This window comes from Palaemon carinicauda, chromosome 10, assembly GCF_036898095.1.
Source record: "Palaemon carinicauda isolate YSFRI2023 chromosome 10, ASM3689809v2, whole genome shotgun sequence".
NCBI classification, from domain to species: domain Eukaryota; kingdom Metazoa; phylum Arthropoda; class Malacostraca; order Decapoda; family Palaemonidae; genus Palaemon; species Palaemon carinicauda.
Genome location: NC_090734.1, coordinates 112,290,460 through 112,296,226, shown reverse-complemented (window position 1 = coordinate 112,296,226; position 5,767 = coordinate 112,290,460).

Sequence of the window (5,767 nt, the reverse complement as noted above, 5' to 3'; positions counted from 1 at the left end):
TTGTTCTTGTGCATTGAAGAGCATGAAAGTTTCAGCTGCAAACAACCTTCTAGTGACCTTGGTCATGTGGCCGTTTCTCAAGCTGATTGATTGGTCGAGGGAAAACCAGACTTTGATTCTAAATAGGTTTTAATTTTGAATATAAGTGTATTTTTTTTATCATGTTTTACGCAGAGAAGGAAATATGGCTTAAAAACATGGTTTCTTTTAAGGACTTGTGTTTGTTTTAGTTATTTTCAAAAGATTCCATTATATTTCACTCAGGGGAACTTTAGAAATGTGAGTGGTTATTGTCGAAGCAGTGAAATGTATACTTACAGAGGTTCATGAAGTATCAAATGGACGAAAACCAATTCATGCATACACATAGAATAACATATACTTATTAGTTTATGTACATGAACACATATGTATATATGCTGGCAATCATAATTTGTTTCGAGTTTACGTAGTGGTATCGTGAGGGCATTTGGCCCCCGGGGGGCAAAGTCCTTTATGTCGCTCCCAAAGGAAAGGGGGGGGGGGGCCTCTTCATTTGAGTGTATTATTTTTCATCTTAGCAAGAGATTGTTTGTCATCATTATTTCATATGTATTGTGTTGAAAACAAAGCATTTTTAATTTATACCATGATATTCTGGAATGAAGTCGATTTCTCAAACTTAGATAATCTATTTCATAGATAATATATGTAATTGATTTCTTTGCCATCATAAATAAATTACAAAATGTTGATAAGGTAAATAGAATGTAGCCTACAGTAAAGCATCAGATTAACCAGTAATCTAATCACCAAAGATGATTGGCAAATTAAATAGATGTGACTTAAGAAAGAAGACTAGAAGGGCACTCAGTAGAGAGCACAACTTCGCCACGCCAAACAGTCTTGTTTTGCTCCTGATTCCTTATTGCTGTGTAAAACTTAAATAAATAAGCCAGTAGACATGGTTGAAAACATACCCTTCGCCAAACCTTCGATTTTTGCGATTATTTTCAAAGTACTACCGCGTACTTTTACTTCGTTGTATTTTCTTCTAAATCTAGTGGATTGGTCCTTGAGTCATACAGCGCATGTAACTGATCAAGTTTTTAGTGAGTTCAACTGAAATCCATTGCCAGACAGGTAACCTACATAACACTGTGATTCATTTCCATAGAAGTATGAACGTTTTAGACGAACTTCAGAAGTCAGACACGAATCTTTTACAGCAACTTGCATTCGGATACCTCTATTTGAATTTTGAATTAAATGTCCTTCTAGAACTCAATGCCGTTCTGTTTAAAGCATTATTTTCTACTGATTTCGTGACCCAACACGAACTTCAAACCTATAAATGCAGATTTCTTAGAGTTTACAGGAAATAAACTCCCATGGAATTTATTTATAACACGAAAAATATTCTACAGATCCCAAAGATGGTGAATAGGTAATTAATGAGGAGTTATATCCCTATAGTTTATTTGACCTTATAGATCCATTTTAAAGTTATAACTAATGAGATAGAGAATGTTAATTATAAAGATGGTGAGAAATTTTATGTGTCAGAGAGAGAGAGAGAGAGAGAGAGAGAGAGAGAGAGAGAGAGAGAGAGAGAGAGAGAGAGAGAGAGAGAGAGAGCCTTACCTTACCTTATTTCCTTATTTTTTGTTTGGGTTTCCCCAGGTCCCTCAGTGTGAGGCACCTCGTATATCCACCAGAGAGTTGTTAATGCATCTTCCGGTGTATTTTGCATCTTCCAGTCTTGGATGGTCTGGGATGCATCTTAGGTATTTATCGAGCTTATTCTTAAACACATCTACGCTCACTCCGGATATGTTTCTTAGATGAGCTGGCAGCACATTAAATAGTCGCTGCATTATCGATGCTGGTGCGTAGTGGATTAATGTCCTGTGTGCCTTCCTTAGTTTTCTTGGTATATTTTTTGGCACTATTAATCTACCTCGGCTTGCTCTTTCTCATATTTTAAGCTCCATGATGTTTTCAGTAATTCCTTCTATTTGCTTCCATGCTTGTATTATCATGTAGCGTTCTCTTCTCCTTTCTAGACTATAATTTTAAAATTTGAAGTCTTTCCCAGTAGTCAAGGTCCCTAACTTCTTCTATTCTAGCAGTATAGGACCTTTGTACACTCTCTATTTGTGCAATATCCTTTTGGTAGTGTGGGTACCATATCACATTGCAGTACTCGAGTGTACTACGTACATAAGTTTTGTAAAGCATAATCACGTGTTCAGCTTTTCTTGTTTTAAAGTGTCTGAATAATATTCCCATTTTTGCTTTACATTTAGCCAACCATGTTGCTATTTGGTCGTTGCATAACATATTCCTATTTAACATTACACCAAGGTCTTTAATTGCTTCCTTGTTTGTGATTGTCTCGTTATTAGGTCCCTTGTATGCATATACCATTCCTTCTCTGTTTCCATAATTCATTGATTCGAATTTATCGGAGTTAAATATCATCCTATTTATCTCCGCACATTCATATACTTTGTTTAGATCTCTTTGTAGTGAGTTCCTATCTTCATCACAAGTAATTTCTCTACTTATTCTTGTGTCATCGGCGAAACTTCTCACTACAGAGTTCTCAACATCGCAGTCTATGTCTGAGATCATAATAACAAACAGCAGTGCAGCTAAAACCGTACCTTGTGGCACGCCAGATATTACCTGAGCTTCATCCGATTTCTCGTCATTTGCAACCACTATCTGTTTTCTGTTTTGCAGGAATTCTTTTACCCATTTTCCTATCTTTCCCACAATATTATGCTTTCTCATTTTTTTCTCTAATATATTGTGGTCTACCTTGTCAAAGGCTTTTGCAAAATCTAGATAGATCACATCTGTGTCTTTTTCACTTATCATATTTTTGTATATGTTTTCATAGTGTGCTATCAGTTGGGTTTGTGTACTTTTTCCAGGCACAAAACTGTGTTGACCTATATTAAACAGATTATTTTTAACCAAATGATCCATTATTTTCTTTTTTATCACCCTCTCATACACTTTCATAATATGTGATGTTAGACAAACAGGTCTATAATTGCTTGCCTCTAGTCTTGATCCACTTTTGAAGATAGGGGTTATATAAGCTAATTTATGTTTAAAATATATCTCGCTCATATCTACACTTTGTCTTAGCAGTATTGCAAGCGGCTTCGCGATAGTGTTTGCAGTTTTTTAACAAAATTGCTGGAACTCCATCTGGTCCGGCTGCCGATCCATTTTTAATTTCGTTTATAGCCTTGACAATATCTGCTTCATTAATATCTATATCCGTTAGATATTCAACATTTTCTTCTCTTATTTCTGTTTCATTATTCTCATTCGCAATTCTTGGCGTGAACTCACTCTTATATTTTTCTGCTATGTTGCATATTTCCTTTTTTTCATTCGTTAGCCGTCCTTCAATTCTTAGAGGGCCTATTTCTATTCTCCCTTTATTCATCTTTTTTGCATAGGAGTAAAGTACTTTGGGGTTTCTTTTTATATTTTGAAGTGTCCTTTCTTCTAAGTCTCTTTTTTCATTTTCTTTCGACTGTATAATCTTTTGTTCTGCATTTTCTATCTTACATTTTATTTCAATCATTTTCCACAGATTTTTTTCTTTTGCAAGATTTTTCTTCCACTTTCTAATTTTCTGAAATAAGATCCTTATGTCTCTTGGTATGCACGTCTTTTGCTTATTGTTTTTTTTTGGTACATATTTTTCAACAATTTTTCTCCAGTATTTTTTACAGTATGTCCGTATTTACTTGTACAATTATCACTTACAAATACATTTTTCCCATTTTTTATTCAGTTCTTCATTTATTTCTGACCATTTTATATTCTTACTGTAAAAATTATATTTTCCATATCCTTCCCAAAGTTTTGTGCTTTTATTAATTCTGCGATCACTTGCTTTGGAATGAACTATCAATTCTATGACATTGTGGTCTGAAATTCCCGTGTTATACACTATTATTTCTTTAACATAATTCACCTCATTCACAAATACTAGATCTAGGACATTTTCCTTTCTTGTTGGAATGTGGTTTATTTGTTGCATATTATGTTCTAATAGCATATCTTGAAGCTTTTCAAATTGCCTCTTATCTTCTGCGCTACTATTACTCTCTTTTTTATATGTATACATACAACCACTTTCTTCTATCCGTTCTTTCCAATCCACGAAAGGGAAGTTAAAATCTCCGGATAGGAGTATATTCCAGTCTTTATGGTTTCTACATATATCATCTATTTTTTCTATTATTATGTCAAACTCCTTAGTATTTGGGGGTCTGTAAACTATAATATTCACTAGTTTTTCAAATTCAAATTCTACCGCAATCAATTCACATTCTGTGTTGCTGTATTTTTCACAGACTTTTCCTTGATTTATGTCTCTTCCATATATTGCGGTTCCCCCTTGATTCCTATTTTTTCTGTCTGATCTATAAGTTTGGAAACCCTTTATCTGGTCATCACTGCCAGTCTCTTGGGAATACCATGTTTCACTTATATTTAATATATCTATTTTTTCAATTTGGGTTAGTCCTTCTAAGAACTCTATTTTCCTTTTAGAGTTACTCGTGACTAAACCCTGTGCATTCATCACTATTATGGTTTGTGTTTCATCCCCATTATTTAATATTGGTAATAATATGGATTCTCCCATGCTTCCTTCCTCTTCTGGTATGATGTTCTTTTCGTCATTTTCCGGAATTCTGCCATTAAAAAATCCAACTTTTCTATTATATTTGTTCTTTCGCCTTCATATTAATTTTTGTGTCTATACCTGCAATTATCCCCATATCTGTACCAATCCCTGGCATTATAGATGCATTCTTTGTAGTTGGGCTCTAAATGTGCAGATTTGGGTTGAAAGGCCTCATATCTCATATCATATCATAGCGCGGTATATACACGGCCTGCTTTTTTGTTTCTTTTTTTGTTTCTTTTTTGCTTTCATTTTTCTTTTCAGTTTGCTGAGTTTTCTTACTCTCATTCATAGTTGCAGGATGCATATATCGACATTTTTTGTTGAAACTGCATCCTTTTCCTTCTTTTAGGGTTTTGCATATTTTTGGATGGAGATCTCTGCATTCGTCTCCATATCCATCTAAATACGCACATTTACCATATATTTCATAATTATGGCATATCTTTGGATGCTTGTAGTAGCATCTTTCGCCAAATCTGCAATTCCCTCTTTTCAGCATATTACAGACTAAATCTTTCTTTTCTTTTTTTTTCTTGTTCTTGCTCTTCCCTAAAAGTATGTAGGTCTGGGTAGAGTCTCTTGGGTCTATTATTTGTTTCCGTCTGATAATTCATTTCTTCATAAGTATGTTGTTGGATGGCATCATAAGTTATATCAATGATTTCCTCTGCATCCTTACACATATCCTGTTAATTTCTTCTTCTTCTTCTTCTTCTTCTTCTTCTTCTTCTTCAACTATTTGCAGATTTACTCTCGACTTAATTATATTTTCTATCCAGACTAAGCATGTTGAGCAGAATACCTTTGTGTCTCTATTTCTTATTTTTTGCTGTATTTCAGCACATGTGGGGTGTGTTGGAACATGGCAGGCATTACATTTTCTAATCAGTTGTTGAGGATTATTAATGGAATACCATATCTTACATGTATTACATTATTTTGGCATTCTTTTTCCCAATGCATCAATCAGCATATTCACCATATTGGACTTGTTATTGTTCTTTGATGGAATGTGTTGATTGATGTAGACTTTCTTTATAAGTCTCTTTATCACTTGGATCT